The following is a 9,642-nucleotide window of genomic DNA, read 5'->3' on the forward strand; positions in this document are numbered from 1 at the left end:
TCAATACAATCTTTGCCCCAATTCAGAGATGTTTGTCTTCACAAATCCTTCTCCTTGGGAAGCCTAGGCATCTCAAGACATCTCATTTCGTAGATTCCTCAGCTTAACTCACCTTCTGGCACTGAAGATACCTCCTGTATTCCCCAATGCCTAGCTTCAGCATATCAGACAAATGCAAACTTGTATTGTTTGCAATGTAGTATTAACGAGGCAGAAGCCAAAAGCAGGGTTCTAAGAAAAAAAGAAACAAAACCAGAAGAGTTTGCTTTGTTGAGTAAGTAAGGAAACGCAGAATGGATACCAGGATATAAATCTGCTTAATGGCAGAGAACGAAAGGGAAGAAGCATTAACCCACAGCCTGAGTTCCAGTCTTGTCAGCCTAACTGAGGAGCCCGATGGAAACCTCCCAGTTCCCTTGAAGTGTCCAACACAAGCCCACTGTTTGTTATAGATCAGCTATTTGCCTCCAAATTCGTGGAAACTCAGGAAGGCTCTTTTTGTCTAGAACAGAAGAAAATTCCAGGGGCTGGTTCTTTCACTCCTTTCCTCTGAGTCTATTGTGGGTCTGTTCTCTTAATCTTCTTACTGCGTGAGCCTCAGGAGTAGAGTTTCTCTTTAGGAACTGGCCACAAAGGCTTCCTTTTTCCTGAACCCCACCCTGGTCCTGCTAGGCGTCCCAGGAGGGAGGGCAGGAATCCCCCGAACGGAGCACAGTTGAACCTCTGTAATCATGTACATTAACGGAGTCCTTGTCATATGCCAGGCGGTATTCTTGAGAACTCTGAGACGGTTGAATCTAAAGGGACCCCATGAAGAACTACCTCTTTCCCTGCTTCTGTTCTGGCCAGGACTTATGCCCCTGCCTTATGCGTACCTTATAAAACAGGTAATATATGTCCTCCTCATAAAGTTCAAGACTGAACCATTTCTTTGGAGTCTTCCAACACAATAGATACCATCTAAGGCCTGACAGGGAAGGTCTTCATAAAAGTTTTCCAAGACCACTGACTCATCAAGGCCCCTGCTCCTGGGCATAAGTGACTTACGAAAGACAGGTAAACATGCGTCTTTGTTCCTGGATTATTGAGGAGACGCTGCATCAGACCCACCATCCTTAATAAATACCCCAGACCCCTAGCAAAGATGAGACTCATTCTCCTTTCCTTTCTGAGTCTCCTGGATGGTCTTGTCCATATCTACACTCTGTGTCTTTAATAAACTCTGCTTTCACTTCCTCTCAGCTCACATTTGATTTTCATACTGTGTGAAGCCAAGAACCCTCTTGGCTGATCCTGAGGGGCCCTCGCTGGGTCCTTGGTCCCAGCCAGCCTGCATCAGCTTTATGTGCTTGGATTCCTTTAATTCTAACATCCATCTTATAAGCTAAATATTGTACTAACCAACACTTCACACATTAGTAGACCAAAGCACACAGTTAAATCACTTGTACACATTTAGAAAACTGGTAAGTGGGGAAACTAAAAACTTATACCTTACAGTCTGACTTCAGAGGCAATATTCATCTGCAACTCGGGGAAGAGAAAGAAAAGGAGGGAGTGATCCCCAAATGTTTGCTCCTTAACTCCATAGCCCATACAGGTGTGTCCAAGGATGCCATGGTATCCATATCCTGGAGTAAAACTCTTCCCTCAGGTCGGCAGTGGTCTTCACACTGGGATCTCAGCGCTCTTAGGTATATGCAGAGGCTTTCCAAGATTGCTGTAAGTACAGTCAGTTTTGAGGGGACCGATTTCCAAGTCTTCACCCTCCATGCGTACTTGCCTAACACGGATCTTCTTGTGAGCTTACCAGTACTAGTAGCCCTTCTTCTCATTTGCAAGTACACCTCTTATCCTTCCCACAGGCTGATAAGGTGCATTACCCCAGGTTAGAAACCTCTACGGTACAAGCGAAGGCACACTTGGAAAATCTGGAACTGAGAAAGTAAATCACTCTAATGACTGCAGAGACTGTTCTTTTAGAATTAAAAGGTTTCCAACTTTGCTTTCGACAGAACACTAGTAGAGCTGATGGACCATTCAAGATCATTGTTGATGCTTGAGCACGACATGACTGTTGGCATATAATTCAGTAGCATTGGTACAATAAAACTTCTCAGGTAGTTGTGGAACAAGATTATCCACTGCTTACACCTATTAAAAGAGAAATAGTGTGGAGCTAAATAAAGGAACCCTTTTTAAAATGGAGTGGGGTGGGGTGGGGTGGGGTGGGGCACCTGGGTGGCTCAGTCAGTTAAGCATCCAACTCTTGGTTTTGGTACTTGTGATCTCCGCATCATGAGATCAAGCCTTGTACCTTGCATGGAGCCTGCTTAAGATGGTCTCTTTCCCTCTTCTTCTGTTTCTCCCCACTGCACAAGTGCTCTCTACCTCCCTCTAAAAACAAAACAAAACAAAACAAAACAAAACACAACTCACCAACTTAGCCAATAGGAAGCCAGCACCATCTGAACTCTGGTCTCAGCCCCTCCCAACTTTTTTTCCTCTACAAAGTTACGCATTATAAAGTTCTTCTTCTTTGACTTCAGGACCTGCCTGCAGCTTGCCAAGCTTGCATGTCCTGAATTACAATTCCTATGTTATTCCTGAATAAACGCATCTCACTGGTAAAATAACTAGGTCTTTTACTTTTAGGGTTAACAATAGGAATATAATTTTATATTCATTTGTAATATTCATCAATGCGTACATAGTACCATTCATCCACAGGTATATGGTTAATGCGGAGGAGGGACACTGACTAGAGATGCATTTCCAAAAATTTTTACTTTTTTTGTTTTCTTTCTCCCAAATATTTATTTATTTATTTATTTATTTTTTATGATTTGTAATAATTTTATTTGTAAACATATATTTTTATCCCCAGGGGTACAGGTCTGTGAATCACCAGGTTTACACACTTCACAGCACTCACCAAAGCACATACCCTCCCCAATGTCCATAACCCCACCCCCCTTCTCCCAATCCCCCTCCCCCCCAGTAACCCTCAGTTTGTTTTGTGAGATTAAGAGTCACTTATGGTTTGTCTCCCTACCAATCCCATCTTGTTTCATTGATTCTTCTCCTACCCACTTAAGCCCCCATGTTACATCACCACTTCCTCATATCAGGGAGATCATATGACAGTTGTCTTTCTCTGCTTGACTTATTTCACTAAGCATGATACGCTCTAGTTCCATCCATGTTGTCGCAAATGGCAAGATCTTATTTCTTTTGATGGCTGCATAGTATTCCACTGTGTATACATACCACATCTTCTTGATCCATTCATCAGTTGATGGACATCTAGGTTCTTTCCATAGTTTGGCTATTGTGGACATTGCTGCTATAAACATTCGGGTGCACGTGCCCCTTTGGATCACTACCTTTGTATCTTTAGGGTAAATACCCAGTAGTGCAATTGCTGGGTCATAGGGTAGTTCTATTTTCAACATTTTGAGGAACCTCCATGCTGTTTTCCAGAGTGGTTGCACCAGCTTGCATTCCCACCAACAGTGTAGGAGGGTTCCCCTTTCTCCACATCCTCGCCAGCATCTGTCATTTCCTGACTTGTTGATTTTAGCCATTCTGACTGGTGTGAGGTGATATCTCATTGTGGTTTTGATTTGTATTTCCCTGATGCCGAGTGATATGGAGCACTTTTTCATGTGTCTGTTGGCCATCTGGATGTCTTCTTTGCAGAAATGTCTGTTCATGTCCTCTGCCCATTTCTTGATTGGATTGTTTGTTCTTTGGGTGTCGAGTTTGCTAAGTTCTTTATAGATTTTGGACACTAGTCCTTTATCTGATATGTCGTTTGCAAATATCTTCTCCCATTCTGTCAGTTGTCTGTTGATTTTGTTAACTGTTTCCTTTGCTGTGCAAAAGCTTTTGATCTTGATGAAATCCCAATAGTTCATTTTTGCCCTTGCTTCCCTTGCCTTTGGCGATGTTCCTAGGAAGATGTTGCTGCGGCTGAGGTCGAAGAGGTTGCTGCCTGTGTTCTCCTCAAGGATTTTGATGGATTCCTTTCTCACATTGAGGTCCTTCATCCATTTTGAGTCTATTTTTGTGTGTGGTGCAAGGAAATGGTCCAATTTCATTTTTCTGCATGTGGCTGTCCAAGTTTCCCAACACCATTTATTGAAGAGGCTGTCTTTTTTCCATTGGACATTCTTTCCTGCTTTGTCGAAGATTAGTTGACCATAGAGTTGAGGGTCTATTTCTGGGCTCTCTATTCTGTTCCATTGATCTATGTGTCTGTTTTTGTGCCAATACCATGCTGTCTTGATGATGACAGCTTTGTAATAGAGCTTGAAGTCCAGAATTGTGATGCCACCAACTTTGGCTTTCTTTTTCAATAACCCTTTGGCGATTCGAGGTCTTTTCTGGTTCCATATAAATTTTAGGATTATTTGTTCCATTTCTTTGAAAAAGATGGATGGTACTTTGATAGGAATTGCATTAAATGTGTAGATTGCTTTAGGTAGCATAGACATTTTCACAATATTTATTCTTCCAATCCAGGAGCATGGAATATTTTTCCATTTCTTTGTGTCTTCCTCAATAGATGCTGAAAAAGCATTTGACAAAGTACAGCATCCCTTCCTGATCAAAACTCTTCAAAGTGTAGGGATAGAGGGCACATACCTCAATATCATCAAAGCCATCTATGAAAAACCCACTGCAAATATCATTCTCAATGGAGAAAAACTGAAAGCTTTTCCGCTAAGGTCAGGAACACAGCAGGGATGTCCATTATCACCACTGCTATTCAACATAGTACTAGAAGTCCTAGCCTCAGCAATCAGACAACAAAAGGAAATTAAAGACATCCAAATCGGCAAAGAAGAAGTCAAACTATCACTCTTTGCAGATGATATGATACTATATGTGGAAAACCCAAAAGACTCCACTCCAAAACTGCTACAGGAATTCAGTAAAGTGTCAGGATATAAAATCAATGCACAAAAATCAGTTGCATTTCTCTACACCAACAACAAGATAGAAGAAAGAGAAATTAAGGAGTCAATCCCATTTACAATTGCACCCAAAACCATAAGGTACCTAGGAATAAACCTAACCAAAGAGGCACAGAATCTATACTCAGAAAACTATAAAGTAGTCACCAAAAATTTTTACTTTTTATCTTTAATAATTATCAAAGTTATTTTGATATATTAAACACTAATATTTATTATGCTAATATGTCAACCCAGAAGACTGTTTCATAACACTTACACAGAGGTTCCCGAACTTTTTTTCACAGCACCCTTAATAAATCAGTAAATTTCCTGTGTCCCCAAACCAAAAGAAATACCTATCTATTCCATCTAATAAATGCTTCGATTCAAACAATAAGTACATATATCCTAACAACATAGTTGCCTTGAAAGAGGACTTCACCACCCTCTATGTTGACCTCAAACTTTATAACTGATGAAGTCCCTCTTTTCTCCTTATCTCTTAACTCAGGCAAAAGACCCTGTGGGCAAAGCATTCTTGCTTTGTGGGCAAAACATCCAGTGCTAGGATGGAAACGACCCGCTTAAGCAACAGGGACTGCCCTGAGCCGTCGTGATCCTGTAGGATTGCCCCCGAGACAGCGATTCAACTGACATCTGAGGGCACCTGGGTGGCTCAGTGTGTTAAGCCTCTGCCTTTGGCTCAGGTCATGGTCCCAGGGTCCTGGGATCGAGTCCCACTTCGGGCTCGCTGCTTGGCAGGGAGCCTGCTTCCTCCTCTCTCTCTGCCTGCCTCTCTGCCTACTTGTGATCTTTGTCTGTCAAATAAATAAAATCTTTAAAAAAAAAGAAAGAAAGAAAGATGCCAAGACTCACAATTAGGTGATCTAATTTGTTTGGGCATAGTTCCATGTTCTGTCACCGAAGAACTATGTGCAGTGTGAGGCATTCTGCCTATCTCCTCGTGTGTGTGCGTGTGTGTGTGTGTGTGTGTGTCTGTGTCTGTGTTGGGAGGAGATGTAGTGATACTCGGTAACCTCAAATCATCTCTTACATTTCGGCAAAAAGGAGAAGGGGAAAAGGACAATGAAGAAGGAAGGATTATCCTGTATGAATTGTACATATGTATTGTATGTATTGGCATGAAATTCTTTTCTAGGGAGACAGGACTCTCTTGCAGGCCATCCTCGCCCTGCTTCTCTCCTACTTGCCCCCTGCTCCTCTTTGCCAGTTTGGATTCCACCTCTCCTCCTCAACCTGCTCTGCTCACCCCACCCACACAGCTGTCTCTCACTTCTCTGAACTTCTTTAGTTCTCGGGGCCTATACCATGCAGTTTAGCAATTATGTCAACTAAAACCAAAACAGTCAGTTATTTTCCAGCGAAATGTGTCCATTCCAGAATAGTTGAGGAATTGCGAGGGAGGACATGCAAGCTGTGGTACACTATATGCAAGTCTGAGGAGACAACGGGAAGGTCAGCTTTTATTCAGTTTTATGAGGGAATTGGAGAGGATTGTTTTGAACAAGTTTAAAGTTTTTAAATTTTTTTTGAAGATTGTATTTATTTGAGAGAGTGAGAGAGAGCACGAGTGCGGGGTAAGGGGAGAGAGAGAAGCAGACTCTCTGATGAGCAGGGTGCTTGACATGGGACTCAATGGAGTCAAGTCATGATCCTTGAGCTGAAGGCAGACATTTAAATGACTGAGCCACCCAAGTGCCCTAAACAAAAGTTTTTTAGAGGACAGTTTGAGGTTGGGGTGGTTTCTCATTGACCACAAGTGGGTCTGAGTGCAATGTTTCTTTCTTTCTCTAAAAAATTGTTTACTTATTTACATAATCTGTACACCCAACATGGGGCTCAAACTCATGACCTTGAGATCAAATGTCACATGTTCTACTGACTGAGCCAGCCAGGGGCCCTGCCTTCTTTTTCTCAAAAGCAGGAAATTAAATTCCTATGTGAAAAGTGTTCACCCTTTTCAAGATAAGAATTCTCTTCCTTCTTCTTGCTGCTTCTGGAAGCTGAGAAGAATGGTAAGGGCATGAGCGACCCCCCTTCAGTGCTTTCCAGCTCCATTTTAAGTGAGGTTTCCTCATTTTCACAATTATGTATTATCAGGGTATATCGGTCTCCAGTTGTTTCTTGTTTCCCTCATGTGGCCCCATTGAGATAATGACTTCTTTAGGGCAGAAGGTCCCTCACCTCCTGTTTCAGGATGTTTGTGAGACACTCAAACTATATCACAAACCGTTTAACAAATACTGTCTAAACCATTAGTTGTCCAAGTCATTATATTTTAGTGCGTGCTCCATATTAGGTGTGTGTCTTAGAAAAGTTTCTCTGGAGATGATGGGGTTTGAGAATAAATAGCCACTCAAAGTTATACAAGCGTAATCAGGCGGGGCTATGTCCTGGAAATTCCCCAGTCATTTCATCTTTAATGTGCCCTTCCGTGATGAAAAGCAACGGGAAGGGTTGGGAACATTCGATACCCAAACTACTCTTGTTCATGTACTTTTATAGACACCAAGAGTGCTCTCCTAGGTAATTCCCTCAATTGTGGTTCATTAACAGCCGTTAACAATCCCCTTCTGGCCTTAATTAATTACCTTGCCTTGGCGTTGAAGAGGGAGAATGGCTGTCAAGGGCATTATTTGCTCAATTACCCAAAAGCCATAGATGATGTGTGGTAATGAATTGGAAGACAGAACACCCAGCCCTTCTCTGATCCCACAGCTGTAAAGCCTTGTTCTGCCCTTTAGGGTATAAAACGTCAGCCCTTTGAAAGAGCTTGCATTCACGGTGACCCAAAATGCAACAAGAGGATGTAATATCTTCATTTTCCTTCCAGCAGAAACACTAAAATCTCCCATTAATGATAAGGCTCAGCTTTCTAGATAATTCAGGGACCAGGAGCTGAGGCCTCTTGCTTTTCTTTCATTGTGTACTCTTCCTCATAGCTGACTTTTTGGTCATTTCATAGCTATTTCATAGCTGACTTCATTGTTAGACCAGTTATACACTCTATGGTATAGACTTCCAATTAGAGGGGCTTCTGTTGTAAAATTACGTTTTACTTTTGTTTGCTTTAAAAATCATGTTCTGTTAGACTTGGGTTTATAACTATTAAAAAATGCTTTTTGTGGGGCGCCTGGGTGGCTCAGTGGGGTTAAAGCCTCTGCCTTTGGCTCAGGTCATGATCCTAGGGTCCTGGGATGGAGCCCCACATCAGGCTCTCTGCTCAGCAGGGAGCCTGCTTCCTCCTTTCTCTCTGCCTACCTCTCTGCCTACTTGTGCTCTCTGTCAAATAAATAAATAAAATCTTTTTTTTATTTATTTTAAAATATTTTATTTATTTATTTGACAGAGAGAGATCACAAGTAGACAGAGAGGCAGGCGCAGAGAGAAAGAAAGAGAGAGAGGGAAGCAGGCTCCCTGCTGAGCAGAAAGCCCGATGCGGGACTCAATCCCAGGACCCCGAGATCATGACCTGAGCCGAAGGCAGCGGCTTAACCCACTGAGCCACCCAGGCGCCCCTAAATAAAATCTTTTTAAAAATGCTTTTTTCTTTTTTTAAGGAAAGAAGTAGTAATCCTCATCAGGAAAGATAGATCTTACCCTATTTGAGATGGTTGCTAAGGAGATACTTGGTGTTATGGTGGAAATAACAAATCTTCAGGGGCTAAAAAGCTAAGGTGAAGAGAAGCTAGAAGTCAAGTGTCTCTTCCCTAATAGGAAAAAAGGAGATCAAGGCCTTTCCTGTTGATATGCTTGTTTATATGCCAGAGATCTTTCTCTTTTTACTTGAACAAAGAAAATGGAAAGCAAGTCTTTTTTTAATAAATCACAAGTTGTCAATAGTTTGTAACTTCCTTCTATTCTTGTATAACAGATTTTGAACTGACATACGCTTGGGGTCTCAAAATTATTTCAGTTCTGGAGTCAGTGGGGGTGGAAGGGTGGGGTTGGATTCAGCGGTGATTGATAGATGACTTTGAAATCGCTTCCCTTGAGGGGTCCCTGGCTGGCTCAGTCAGTGAAGCATGCCATTCTTGATCTCAGGGTCTTGACCTCAGGGTGGAGAGTGCAAGCTCCATGCTGGGTGTAGCACTTATTTAAAAATAAAATCTTTTAAAAAAGAAAGAAAGAAAGAAAAAAGAAGAAATGCACACTACCTGAAATGTCCTGAGTATAATTTCTTATTATAAGGAAATTACTGGGGTTTTTTTTAGATTTATGTATTTGATAGAAAGACAGTGAGAGAAGGAACACAAATGAGGTTGGGGGGTAGTGGGAGAAGGAGAAGCAGGCTCCCTGCTGAGGAGAGAGCCCGATGTGGGTGTTGCAGGTGGGTCGGGAGGGTGAGGACCGTTAGGCGGAGTGAATCACACTTGGGCAACAGAGAGGCACTGAGGCCACAGAAGCTGGATCCCGCTGAAGCTTGGTGCAGGCTGGGAGATGCCAGCCAGCTCACAGATGCCTTGTCCACCCAGACTGGAGCAGAGCTAATCGAGAGTTGACAAAAAGGCAGCTACTTTGATCAGCCATCTGACAACTGTTAGACTGGCAATGTGGAACTTGTCCTTCTGTGCTGAGGCCTGGGTGTCTACTCCCTGCCCATTCCTTGAGTTTCCCCCACCCTCAGATGCTTATTCTAGTCGATCTGTTGAGACTC

Source organism: Neovison vison, chromosome 13, assembly GCF_020171115.1.
Source record: "Neovison vison isolate M4711 chromosome 13, ASM_NN_V1, whole genome shotgun sequence".
Taxonomy (NCBI): domain Eukaryota; kingdom Metazoa; phylum Chordata; class Mammalia; order Carnivora; family Mustelidae; genus Neogale; species Neogale vison.